Source organism: Falco peregrinus, chromosome 3 (genome assembly GCF_023634155.1).
Source record: "Falco peregrinus isolate bFalPer1 chromosome 3, bFalPer1.pri, whole genome shotgun sequence".
NCBI classification, from domain to species: domain Eukaryota; kingdom Metazoa; phylum Chordata; class Aves; order Falconiformes; family Falconidae; genus Falco; species Falco peregrinus.
The window spans coordinates 115,719,034-115,732,968 of NC_073723.1; the positions used below are offsets into that span (position 1 = coordinate 115,719,034).

Consider the following 13,935-nt stretch of genomic DNA (forward strand, 5'->3'; position numbering starts at 1 on the left):
TGTGCCTCCCATCTATCCCACACGCCCTGCTACATCCTGTGCATCCCACACACCCTGAGTACTCCGTGTGTCTTGTGCATCCCAGGCACCCTGTGCCTCCCATTCAGCCCATATGCCCTGCTGCATCCTGTGCACCCCAGGCACCCTGTGCATCCCATCCAACCCATGCGCCCTGCTGCATCCTGTGCACCCCAGGCACCCTGTGCCTCCCATCCATCCCACACGCCCTGCTGCATCCTGGGTACCCCATGCATCACATGCACGCCAGGCACCCTGTGCCTCCCATGCAACCCGTGCGCCCTGCTGCATCCTGTGCATCCCAGGCACCCTGTGCATCCCACACCCTGTGCACTCCATGTGTCCTGTGCACCCCAGGCACCCTGTGCATCCCACACACCCTGCGTTCTCAATGTGTCCTGTGCACCCCAGGCACCCTGTGTACCCTGTCCACCCCACATGCCCCATTGCATCCCATGTGACCCATGGACCCCAGGGCACCCTGGGTATCCCACATGTCCCATGCATCCCACACACCCCGTTCATCCCACGTGCCCCATTGCATCCTGTGTGCACCATGCATCCCTGGCACCCTGGGCATCCCACATGTCCCACACATCCCTGAGGCACATCCAGGTGCCCCATGTACCCTGTGCATCCCAGCACCCCATGCACCCAGGCACCCCAGCTCACAGCTGTGGTGCAGATTGATACCAGGTTGTTATGGTCCATGGGAATCAGGGGTGCAGAAGCCCAGAGCACACCAATGGGTGCATGTTTCCAGAGCATCCTTGCAGCTCCACTGCTGACAGCCCAGGCTCCTTCCCTGGAGGATGCAGCCAAAGCTGCTTTGCCCTCGCACTGACCCTTGTGCCACGCTGCCACATGCTCACACCCTCAGCCATTTTGTGAGATGCAGGGGAGCAGGACGGAGGAGCTGGGACAGGGACAGTTGGCAGGGGAAGGGGCACCCAAGGCTCCTTGGCAGAGGGTGGGTGACTCCAGAGAGCTGCTTGGCTGCCTTCCCCAGGTGAGGCCATGGCCTTGTGCAAGGCTGGGGTGGCACCTAGGCTCTGGTAAGTTGCCATCTCCTCCCTCCCATGGAAGATGTCCCCCTCCCCCCGCCGAGATCACAAAGTGAAAGGATGATACTGGCCCTGCTGGATCCCACCTCATTTTTGGCAGAAACAAAGCCCAGGCTGAGGGAAGAGGGGCTGTGATGAAGTCAGAGGGGGCAGCAATTTGTGCCAGGGTCTGTCTGGGGTTATCAGGGGCTTGGATGTGGCTGGAGCCCACCTAGGAGGGAGGTGTGAGGCAGAACCTGCCCCACTGCCCTTCCCTATACCCCAGAGCATCATTTACCTGCAGCAAAATGCAGGGAGGCACCTGGCAGGCGCAAGCATCCCTCTTGCAGAGAAACAAGTGTCAGGGGGTACAGCGGGGGTGGGGGGTGGTGTTGGATCCTGCAATTTAGCAGGTATTATTCGGCAGCTATAAACAGAGCCTCTCACACAGCCGGGGAGAGATAAAGGTTGCAGTGCAGATACAGATTAGGTGGTTCCCTTGAGGCTGTGACACCTTGAGATAGAAGCAGATCTTCTTCAAGGGAACGGCTCGCTGGCAGCCTGGAAAACCTGGAGCTGAGCAACCTCCAGCAGCACCTTGGCCCTTGCCTTGCACCCATGGGGGAGTGTGGGGGTGTGTTGGGGCAGCACGGGGAACCAAGGGGTGCTGGGGGCACCGGCAGGTGCTGAGCATTGTGCCCAAGGTGGCTGTGCGTGTGGGGAAGCGATGCAAAATGAGCAGAAAATGGCTGTTTGCAACACGCGCACGTGCCTGTCTTGTCCAGGAGCCAAAGGAGACGGCGGCCACAGCGGAGAGACCCCAGCAGCGGGCAAAGGCTGTGCCACAGGGCAGAGGCGGCAGGAGCTGTGGACAGAAGGGACCAGCACGGCACACACCGGAGTGACTCCCTGGCAGCTCCAGTCAGGGCTGCTGGCGATGCCCACTGGCGATGCCCACGGCTGTGGTGCCCTCCACGGCTACCGTGTGGCTCCTGGCAGTGCCGACATGGATTTGTTTGCTTCTCGGTGGGAGTGATGGGAGCACCAGTGATTTACTCCCTGTGGTTCGGTTTAAAGCACGAGCACCGAAAAGATAGATGTCTGCACCCCGTGCCCTTCTTCCTGCCCCCGCCTGCTCCCCCTTCCCTCTTCTGCAGGTACAGATGAACCCAGCACTCAGCATCGGCAGTCAGGTAGGGAGGAAAGTTTTAACAGCCAGGTGCGCAGGCAGAGATGTGGCATGCCGCGTGTTGGTAATTTTTGATGAAGTCTTCGCTCCCGCTGTCGTTGAGGGGGCCGTTAGCATCGCCCTGGCTCTGCTGAGGAGTGGGTTGAGCTGCAGGATGCTGCCAAGGTCAGCCGAGCTCGAGGCCGGGCAGGGAATGGGGTTTTCTGAGGCCCCATGTGCTTGGCCATGCTACCCATGGTGTGACACCCACCTGCCGCAGTCACAAGGTGATGTCCTTGTGGGACCAAGGCACACTGCAGTGTCCGCTCAGTGGGACCCGTCCCCGTGTGTCGTGTCCCCCCATACACACGCTGCCAGCCCCGTTCCTTAAGCCAGGCTTGTTTAACCTGTGACTTGACTCCCTGCCCTGTCAGGCCATGGGGAGGAACCCAGGTAGGAGCCAAAATCAGCGTCACCCAGCTGCTTCCAGCGGCCATCGTCCCTGCATGGCCAGCGAGAAGGGCAGCTGGCTGTCCCCATGGCAGCGACCCCCACCCTTGGTCAGGGCTGGAGGTGGATGAGGTGCTGGGGACCCCCACCCTTGGCCTGGGGGCTGGAGGTGGATGGGAGCTTGGGGACCCCCACCCTTGGCCTGGGGGCTGGAGGTGGATGAGGGGCTGGGGACCCCCACCCTTGGCCTGGGGGCTGGAGGCGGGTGGGGGCCCTTCAGGTTTGCAGCAGGACAGGCAGCTGCCAGGCCCCGGTCCCGCTCGGCCCAACACTCGCACTGTCACTGCAACCCCCGCGCCCCACTGCCACCTCCCACCTCTTCCCCAAAGCCCCCCAGCCGTGTCCCCTCACCCCACCCCTGCCCCATGGCCGCGCCCCCCGCCCCGCCCAGGAGTGACACCCCCACTCCCCCAGGTGGAACTTTCCTCGCAGGGCGTGAGACCATAGAGGTGAAAGGAAACACCAAAGGCGAGCTCGCCGAGGGGGGAAGCAGGGGAGACACAGACGCCTTTCCTCTAAAACCACCTGGCAGAATATCGAGCTCTGGCCGTCAAAGACTCAGACAGATATTTTTAAAACGTTTTGGCTGTGCTTGGTGTCGTGTTTCTCCCCACTTCCTCTGGAATCAGTTCCAAAACTGTCCCGGGTTCCCCCCGTCTATCTCCCCTAATAATACGTTCCTCCCTGTTTACTCTCTTTGCGCGGCCGGCTTGGGTGGGGTTCTTCTCCTGCGCCAGTTTCGTACGCAAGTGGCGTAGGGCGGGTTTGATAGACAGCTAGGGATAACCAATAGCGCGGCAACGTCTCTGACTAGCTAGCCAATGGCGGAGCGGACCGGCGGCCGGGAGGAGGCGGGGCGAGACTCAATCAGGGCAGGGAGGGGGAGCTGTGGAATGGCGGACGGCCGGGCTGGCCCGCCCTGGTGGTAACGAGCTGAGGGGGACGGAGGGGACAGCCGCGGAGAGAGGTGAGTGCGTGAGGGGCGAGCGGATGCTCCCCGGGCCTCCCAGGCCGCCTCTTCCTGGGGAAGAGAGGGGGAGGCGCTGGGGTGGGCCGCTAGGCCCTTGCCAGATAGTGAGCTATGGGGCTGAGCCTGTCACTGTTTCCTGCCACATAGTGAGTGCCCTCCTGGTGCGGGCCCCGGTGCCCCGGGCCGGGAGGCTTGGGGCGGGCCTGGGTCCGGCCTGGGGACGGGGACAAGGAAATGGCTTCGTCCCCGGGCTGACACTTGCCCAGCCCCTCCCGGGGGCCAGGGCTCAGTGCAGGGTGTGTGCCTGGGCCGGGCTGGCCGGAGGGGCTGGGGCAAGGGGGAGGGCTGGCCTGCCCCGGGGGTGGGCAGAGGCCCGGGCCGGGGTAAGGAAATGCCGGGCTCCCGGGCTTTCCCGAGGCCTCGCCGGTGTCCGCTGTCCTGGGGCCGTTACGGAGGGCTGAGTCAGCGGGGAATGGCTTGGGGAAGTTGGGGAGAAGGGGGGTGCTGCAGGGTCCCCTCTAAGGGGGCAGCAGTGGTGCTGTGCTGGGGGGTGGGGGTCCCTCCCTTTCCGGGCTGGTTGCAGCCTTTACTGCCTGGGTTTGACATCAGTGCTTGTGAAAGCGTGTGCGTGTCAGCGTACAAAGTCTGGCTGGCTCTGAGCTGGTTCCCTCCTTGGTACAAGTTCTGCTGTTTGTGCTTGTGGAGTGTTGCTGCAAAAGCAGCTTCTCACTCTGGGCTGTCTTCCTGCCCCACAAGTGGGTGCACCCTTCAGTATGTCTGCGTGTACTGTAGAGGTGGGTGTAAGCCCCTTGACTAGTAAGTAGCCACCCGAGCACGTAAAATCGAAAACTACTTGGGGTAAGGTTGTGTGGATGCTGTAGCATGCTTTGGAAGATGTTTTACCCGTTATTAAATCTCTAGGTGTGCTCTGAAAACAAGCTTTGGAGGGTGTAATGAGATATGGTCAGGTCAAATGCATTGACCTCCAGGTGATCTCAGACCATATTTCTTCCAGAGAAGAAATAAGTTGTTAGGGAATGCATTTAGGTTTGTGTTGGGGTCACTCCTTTGGGATACAAATAACCTGTGTCCTTCGGAGAAAGGTAAGAGATAGCAGCTCTTCCCTGTTAGCTGTTATTTGACCTGAAGGACCTTCCTGTGGTAGGATTTTTTTTTTTTCTGTCAAAAGTTTCACAATTGGTATTATTGTTTTACTTTCATTAGTAGCAACAACAGAATTGGGCATCTCTACATAGATCAAACCACTGGTGGGACTGCGTGGTGTGTTAATGCCAGGAGTAGGCCTATTCAATAAGATGCTAGAAAATACTGAAAGTCTGTCTTTCAGCACTGCAGATGCTGGTGGGCATGAAATTATAGTGATAAAAAAACTCTTAAGTACAGTACACTGCCTGTAGACAGGGTCATAATTGATTGAGCCCTCTAAACCTCAAGCTTGTGTGTCCTTTCCAAAGATTTGTGAGATGGAAAAGCTGAAAGCAAAAGATGTGGGAAGTCAGCTCTGTGTGTGTGTGTGCTTCCCTGTGACAAAGCTGATGCAGAGTGTTACTTTATGGGAAGTACCGAAGTCTGTATGCTTGGTCACACGAAGAAGGGGAATAGTTATATTTTCCACCCATTTTAAACATCTGCAGAATCAGTTGCTACTAAATGCTGCAGGAATTTAAAATGCTGCGTTGCGACACTTTTCATTCCGATTTGCCCCTTATTGACCTTGAGTGGGTTTTTGTCATAGAAACCGATACAGAGTATAATCCAAAACTTGGTTAAAAACAAACCAAAGCTAACATCTATCCACTGAAAACACAGCATGTTGATAAGAGTGGCTTTGAAAATCCACTTGCATTCACAGCCAAGGACAAGCTTTATCCAGGAAGTGGGGTGGAGCAGCCCAGGCATTCCAGTTCTGTGCATTTTTGGGTTTTTTGTTGGGTTTTCTTTTCTTTTGGAAGGATTGTCCTTGAAAACGTGAAGTTTGACAGAGAGAGCTTGACCCAAGCTTTAAACCCCGACCTGAGGCTGATCTTTGGTCAAGCTGCAGTTGTCAGTATGGTTCCTGGGTGGGTTGGTGACAGTAGGGATCAAACCCAGAACTTCCATCTTCCAAAGCATCAGTTTCTGCTTGGGTAAAAGCCTTGCTCTCTTTGGGGTGAGGAGCAGGTTTACCAGCTCCCTGTGCAGCCCAGCTGAGACAAGGTGAAACCTTGCTGTACTTTATAAGTATGGGTTGTAAGAGGATAAACTTCCAGGGGTGAACTGAATATAAACTTTTCCCTAAACTGCATATTTTTACTGCTTTTAAAAAGAAATGTGATGTCTTTTATCTGTCTGGTAATAAGTCCAAAAAGTAAATGCCCCAAATTCCATTTTATTTATTTAAAAAAAACCAACCCAACCCTAACCTTCTGATGGCTCATGCCGGTCGGGCTCCTTCCCCTTCACAGCTGTGAAGATAAAACCTTTCCAAGCTGTCTGCTGCTGATCAGGTTTTTCCAAGCCGCTGCATGATGCTGTTAGCAAGACCCCTGCTCCATTTCACTGTTCCCGCACCCCTGTCCCCAGCCCTGCAAAAAGTCAGCAGCGCAGCAGAGCAATGCCGCTGCCTGATCTCAGCCTGCGGGCTCACGCCCCGTTTCTTACTTTAGTTTCTGTCGGGTCTACAGTCCTAACAAATCTTTCAAACGCTGGTTTTAACAAAACTATGCTGGGGGTGGGCAGGAGGGTGCAGGTTGACGCTGCAGGAAATAAAGAAGGAAATAACGTGTGTTTCTGGCTACTTTATTTTGTAGAAGTCCTGTTTGAAATGTGCTCTGAAGCGAGTGGCTTGCTGAAGAAGGGTAGAGGCTGGAACTGCAGCCCTTGTGTCTTCAGAGATAACACTGCTGGAGTCTGAAGTAATGAGTTAATAGTAAAGTTCTTTTAAGCAGAGTATAAAACTGGTTTCCCTATGAATAATGTGACACACCGAACAGAAATGGTGTATTTTTAAGTTACAGCTCAGAAGATATTTGTGAGCAGTGATTCATTAAAAAGAATACAACCTTTATGATAACTACCAACCCAGTTTCTCAGCATGCTTTGAATGTATCTCATTCTTCAGGGCTGGTCTAGGAAAAGTTGATTTCATTCACAAAGGTTAGATAATCGTCTGGTGTGGGTGGAGGGGTTAAAATTTCAGTGATTGCCTCATATGCATATAGTTACAGCAGTAAATCCATCTCCTGGTTTTTTTTATTTTTTGTGGTGAATAGAGAAGGTTCTTAGGATTAGTATTTCCACAAAATCAGGTTAGTTTTCTTTGACTGTAATAAGGAAGATTTCAACAAGTGTAAGACTCTGCTTTAATCCTTCCAGATAAAACTATCTTTTGGGCTTTCTGGACTCAAATATTTAATAACTTTAAATGTAAGGTTTCTGTTTGGCCTCTGCTAGGTTTGATGACAGTACTTAGCTCTCCCTGGGTCATCCAGGTGAGCAGTATATGTTGCAGCATGTGCTGCACAGGTCAGTCACAAACCAGGAAAAGGACTGAATAGCAATTGTGTTTGCATGTGTGATGTATAAAATTCCCGCTGTCCCCATACGGAAAGGGATGCCAGCACCTGGCAAAACCACGCACTGCCAAAAGCTCCTTCCGAGGGTTAAAATAGCCAGAATAGGCCCCTGTCTGATGGCTTAGTGCTGGGCTTGCTCCTTTATGTAGTTTCTCAAGTAATGCTGTGCAAAAAGCACAGGAGGCAAGCCAAAAGTGACAACTTTCACTGTGCAGAAGCCTAGGAAAGCAAAATGCAACTATTTTCCCAGGCTGTCTTATGGTGCGTTACTGTTTTCGGCAGCACTCTTGCTTCTAATGGGATCTGTAGTAAGAAATTGTGTATTTAGTCTCACTGTGCAAGGATAAATATTTGTGAGATCAGGCCCTTAGTTACCGTAGATTAACATTTATTTAAATATTTTAGGTATTTATAAACACTGGATTTAAAAAAAGGCGTGTGGAAGTGGCTTCTGGGTAATAAGCAAATGACTGCTCAGAACAGAACCACCCTGGTGACATTTACTTCCTTTGTATTTTTGCAACTCTGTGTAATAAAAAGACCGTGTGTTTTCTTTTTGAGGAGGGGAGGCTACCGGTGCTGCTGATCAGGCTTCCCTGCAAAGGGCGTGCTTGCTAAGAGGAGCTTCTACAGAAGTTTATCAGACTCAGGCCTGATTCTGATTTATATAAGACTTGGTTTTCCATCTGAAGGTCTGCAGGATTTTTTCTTTCCCTGCCTGGGAGGCAGTAGGGGGGAGGTCCCCTCCCAGAAGAACTGAAACGTGAACTTCCACGTTATTTTGTTGAGCAAGCAGCGCAGCGGCAGTGCAAGGCATTAATCACATTCTCCATCCTGAGCTCGCCTTTGCTGCAGTAATGGGCCTGGGAAATAGTTCCTGTAGATCCTACCCTAATTCTTGAAATAGCAGTAAAGCTTTCTGGTATTATATTGCTACTGGAGAAGTGGTGGAGCGTAGGCATATCTCAAGTATGCATCTGCCAGGGGCTTTGAGGAAGAAAAAGGACCAAGAATCTCAATTCTGTCTCCCACAAATGGGGTTGCTGGTGACCTGCTCTGTTCCTTCTGTGCCTTCTGTGTCATCTCCTCTTCCAGAGCAGTATCCCAGCCCTGTTTTGGGGAGAGGTGGTGGTTTAAAGGATGCTGTGGTGCCAAGAGAGGAAGAAGGGAGATGCCTGTGAAGCAGCAGCATTTAGCATTTGTTCTTGAGGGCTTAAGTTTCTGCATGGGAGGCTGTTGCTGTGCTGCCGCTTCAGAGGAGCTACTCTGAGATCACTGGTGACCTGTTGACTTGGAGGTATTGATTCTACTGTTGGAAGTGGGGCACAGTCGAGAATGGCATGGACAACATGCAAAGAGTTGTCCGCTAAAAATAATTTATTCTTACTGCTGCTGTCAATCAAACCTAAACCATGACTTTATTATTTTGGTTGCTGCTGAAAGTGCTCAATAAGCATCGAGAGCTTCTCTTATGTTGTCTGATGATGCAGCCTGATAACCTTCTTCTCAGAAGGTGCATGTTTAATGAGAGTGGCGATGCATTTGTTTGAACAACTCCTTTATGAAGTGAAGGCACACATAGCTTTGAGATTAAAGTCTCCTAATTGTAAAGTGGAGGGCATAAAAGGAAGCGTCTTTTCACCTAGCATATGATAAGTGTGGGAGTTACTGCCCTGGGATTTCATGGGTGCCGACTGTTTAGATGAGTTCAGAAGCTGATGAGACCAGTTGATGGAAGTGAAATCCATGAAGGACAACAAAAGGTAGTGTTTGTTACCGTGTGGTCTTAAGGTATGGTGGGATGCTGTGGTGTGAAAAAGGACAGCAGAGAGAACTGTTGCCCTGTGCTTGCCTTGTTCTCATGGTCTTTTTCTTTACACATCTGATACCTGGCCACCAATGGGCAGAGGATGTTGATTTATCTGGAGGCTGGATGACCTAGCATGGCTATTCTGAAGTCCTGTGGCTTAGGGTTTCTTGTCTTGCTTGTTCGCTGATGTTTCCGATGATGTTGCAGAGCAACCTGCCTCTTCTGAGCCTCCATTTCTCCCTGCTCATAAAACTGGGCTAATGACTCTGACCTTTTGTTTGTAAAGCAGAAGGAAGAGGATCAACAAAATACTGGGAGCTTATTTACTATCATTACTGAAATGATGAGCAATGCCACTTTGCGGCACTTCAAAGAGGCTTCGCTTATAAGATGCTGGAAATCCCTAGAGAGAGAAAATGTTTCAGATGGAAAAGGAGGAGGGGGGGGCTATTCCTCCCATTCTCATCTCGGAAGTGTACTCTCCAGCAAGGCATGGAGGTGGTGTCTCCAAGCCATCTCCCCTCCCAGCCGGGCTATTTAAAATAGCTGCTGACAGTCTTTGCTTTTTTTCCGTAAGAGCCAGACGGACTGGTGTCACTGATCGCGTAGGAGTGAGTTCTGCATAAGTTGTTCACATGCTGTGGAGTTTTGTGAAGTACTTTGTTGACCTATTGTATTACCACTAATAAGATTGAATGTGGTTTTAATTTCTCATTTCCTCTTTCACTGGATGCCCTTTTCCTACTTCTTAGAGTCTTACTTCAAGTCTGTATAGCAAAAGTCTTTTTCTGTTGCTCAAAGAATGAATGATGCTTTGCTTTCAGGCAGCTCCGCACTGGAGGGCTTTAAGTGGCATTCAGAGGAGGCTATCAGCCACAATATCTGATGTATTGGTGTAGCTGCGGTTCATGCATGGAGTGTAAAAAATGGGATTTAATTGGGAGGGAGGGGGAATAGCGGCCCTGGCTGAATGGATGGGTGAAAGTTCCCCGACCACCCCTTAGCCCAGCAAATAGTTTGTTGAGTGCTTGCCAGAGCGGAAGCGAGTTCCCTTTCAGACACCCTGCTTTTGTGCACCGTAAGAAAAAGCACACACTCTTATGGTTTCGGCCTTGCAGCTGCAAAAAAAAAAAAAGTGAGAGAGAGAGAACTCTGCACACACCCAGATCCTGTTCTTTCAATACCAACAGCTGCTGAGCTGATCCTTTGCTGGAGGAAGGCATATAGCTATAAACACAGCTTGTGAAAAACCTTTACCTTCTGTCTAGGGCAGCATGAAGTAACTGGCCGCTTCCCTTTTGGAGGCTAAATTAAAAAAGCGTCTAATTAACTTATACAAAATAGCCTTTTTGGTTGCTATTGAGAATTCAATATTGTATCAAGGAGGTTACATCTAGGGTCTGGCTTCACATGAGAGGTTTCCATAAAGCAGCTTATTATAGACCTTGTGGTGAGCTTTGATAGAAAGACTTGCATCCTTAGCATCCCTAATACGGTCTAATCTCTCTTCTCCCAAAAACATCACTTCATTGAACTGATCGTTTCAAACACTCTGAAATAGTTTTGGATGCTCCATAGCCTGGAGTTTGCACTGCAGATTACATAAGGTGAGATCACTGCTGGGCTCAGAACATGCAAAATGGAAACAACTACGGCTTAAAAAGAATATTTTTCTGACTGTCCCAAGGAGATTACATAGGCATTTGTCACCAAGTCCAAGCTGAAATTTGATGCTGCTCTGTCAGACCAGGGGGGCTGATTGAAACACTAGGGCTTTGCTGAAGTCTGCCTGGAAGGTTGTCCAGTCCCACTGGCTGCGTGGATGGAGAAAGTGAGTCCGAGGATTGTCATGCTGTTGAGCAAAACCAGAAGACTGCTACTTGCAGCTTCCTGCAGCTCTGCCTGAAAATTCCAAATGGCAACCTGGGATCATGTGCCGTGCCCGTACGTTGCACGCACAAAAGCCAGATTTGGTGTTGCTGTGGAGTTGCCTTGCTGGGCACCTCTACAGAACCACTGGTAATCCCAGCTCTGGGGCAGATCCCTTTTTCCCTAGCCCTGCTGGGTCTTCCCACCCTCGGGCAGGACAGACCGTAGGCGTGGGGAAGGAGAACTGCCTGGAAAACCCCAGACACGTGGTGGCTTTTGGTACTGGTGGGGTGGAGGGCTGCCTGTTCTGAGTTCATAGTGGTACCCATCTCACTTGACTCCTGAGATCCAGAAAGTATATTCATGGTTTTAATGTGGCATTGTATGTATTTTTTTTTTTAACTCTCCACAATAGAAAACCCATGTGTTATTTTTACTTCATTAAGACGCTGTTCATAAACCATTTTAATTTAGGTGCTCAAGGCTGTTCTCTTGTTTTTTTGTGATGGAAATCCCAGCAGATATAACACTTCTGGAAAATATCAGGGAGTCAGTGTCTTTTTTTTTTTTTTTTTTTCCCCTTCATGTCAAAGGTTAACTTAAAATATTAATGCTGCAAAGATTCATTTAAGATATTAAAACTGTTCAGGCAAGAATACATGTACATATTGTAATTACTTCCTTTTTCTTACAATTAAAGTAATTGGATTATATTTAATGAGCTATTTACATTTAATAATTAAGAAAAGACTTATCTTTCCAGTATTCCCCAAGTGCAGCAGAAGGGTGGGGGCACTCAGAGCTGTGATATAATTATCTAGGCGTGAGTTGAAACTGAAAGAGCAGTTGAGCTGTATAGAAAACACTTGGAACTGGTTTGTTCCTACTCTTTCATTAATCAAAATAGTGTGTGTTAAAGGAGAGGAGGCTGAGCTTAGCTGCAAATGAGACAGAGTTTATCTGCTGAAAAGGAAGGTTAAAATATGTTCAGACTTCAGGAATAAGTCATTTAGGAAAAAAAAAACCACACCCTCTCTTTCCGTATTAATTACTGAGCGCTGCCCTAGAATGAAAATGTGCTGATGTATTGTGAGAGCTGTGCTTTGCACCGAGCGCTTTGTTAGTGCTAACAGGCACAAGCCTTTCCTCTTGCTGGAGGAGGCTGGTGTGAAGGAGAGGAAGAAAACATGCTATCCTCATTAGCAGTAATTCAGCCTGGGAATGAGCGATTCAGCGGTGTTTGCTTTAGCAGCCGTGCACCATTTGCAGAAGTTGGCCCGTGGTTCTGCGCAGGCATCCTGCAGCGACAGCATGAGGCTTGGGTACCTGCAGCACCTCCAAATGAAGCTGGTGGGAATGGTGCCGCTTGTGTTGCCACCTAAATTGCATCTTTTCTAGTCAAGACCTTTTGAAGTGAATTCAGTGCTGTTACAGACTTCAAGGCTTGGAAAATGAGATCTGGTGGTTTTTGTCCAGAGCTGCTTTTGCCTGGGTTGGGACAGAAACAAATGGATGACTTTGCCAATGAAAGCTCCTCAGCCTTGACCTTTAGGGACTGGTTTTTGGGGCAGAGTGTCAATCCTGTTCTAGTAGACATCTCTTGCTGGGGTTGCTGTGGCTGCTGACCCTGGTGGTTGTTACTGGTTGGGGGACTTGTTTCCTGGGACAGGTTGAGACGGATTCCTTTGGTCTTGTTGGCTTTGGACAGTGGTTTGGGCTCAGACCAGGTGTTGTCAGACCTCCTGCTGATGGACTGAAACCTGCCCACTGCCCAGGCCCCTCCCCACATACTCCAAAAATGTTTGAGAACCTGTAGTGGGGTTTCTGTACCCAAGTACACCAAAGCTACCTGTTGATTGAAGCTTGCAATGCTGCTCTGTGTTGTCACTGACCTTGCATCCTTGCCAAAATTATTCATAGGTTTAACAGAAAGCATTCTGCTCCCTTTGCTGCTCCTGTTTCCTAGGAAGCAGCAAAGCCAGAGCTTTTCTGGTGCTGAAGGAGCCCTGCCTCTCTCCTGATGTATATCCTCACGGCAAAGACCTTGAAACCTTTCTGTTCCGGAGCTTTAATTCCTGTTTAATCAATAGTTCTGTATTCTGAGAATCAAATCCCTGTGACAGCTCTCTTTAATTGAGCTAAACTGCCTTTCTCTTGTCACATCTCTTCTAGAGTTTTATTTAAATGCATTTGTTCTGCCTGTATCCTAGTCAGGTATTGATAGGAACACCAGGTGACCCTCTTTGTTTAACTTGTTTTTCAGCTAAATGAATGGAAACATTAATTAGGGCAGTGGTGTGGTTTTTTTAGGAGTAGGAAAAGCCAAGAAGTCTAGGTCAAACTGCTGGCTGTATTTGCACGCCAGCAGAAGCTAGGAGGATCTGTATGTTCTCCATTAGTGACACCCCCATCCTTCCACCCCCAGCTTGATTTCTGCCAGCAGCTTCGAGCGAGTCCCTCTCCAGGAGAGCAGGCTGGCATTTATTCCAGCAAGATCATCTTCACTAAAGCTGATAACAAAAGTTTAAAAGGAAGAGCCAAATTTTCAGTCACACCTGTGCAATCCCCTTGAGGGCAGTAAATGATGATGATAATGTATGAGCCAGACAAAAAACACAGAAAATGGCTTTCTGAGCCTCTTTTGCATTTTTCAGAACCAGCAGACTAGAGGAGGGAGGGGGGAATGGGGGGAAGGGGGTGGGGGGGAAGAGGATTTTTACTCTGGGAACTGAGCGGGCTGGATGTTTGTTGTCTCAAGGACTCCACAGTGCACGGTACAATGCTTCGTTATTCTGCAAGATCATGGCTGATGTTTCCTAGTGTCAGAGCATCACTGTGGAAATGTGCGGCACCGCTCTTGCCCCACGCTATTGCCGAAACACTTCTTTCGTAACGCTGGCAGATCGTATCTGCAAAGTTCTCTCGAGTTGGTGATTGAACTGGATTATTAACATACAGAGGGGTCGTGTGCG

At 50.2% G+C, this 13,935-nt stretch overlaps 1 protein-coding gene across 1 annotated transcript in view; it reads left to right on the forward strand.

The window, feature by feature from the left end:
- The first annotated feature begins 3,601 nt into the window (after positions 1–3,601).
- WASF2 (WASP family member 2) overlaps positions 3,602–13,935 on the forward strand; it is a 33,622-nt gene continuing 23,288 nt past the window's right edge. Inside the window, 1 exon segment of the mRNA XM_005238282.4 lies at positions 3,602–3,706. The gene's annotated coding sequence lies outside the window, so the exon portion shown is untranslated.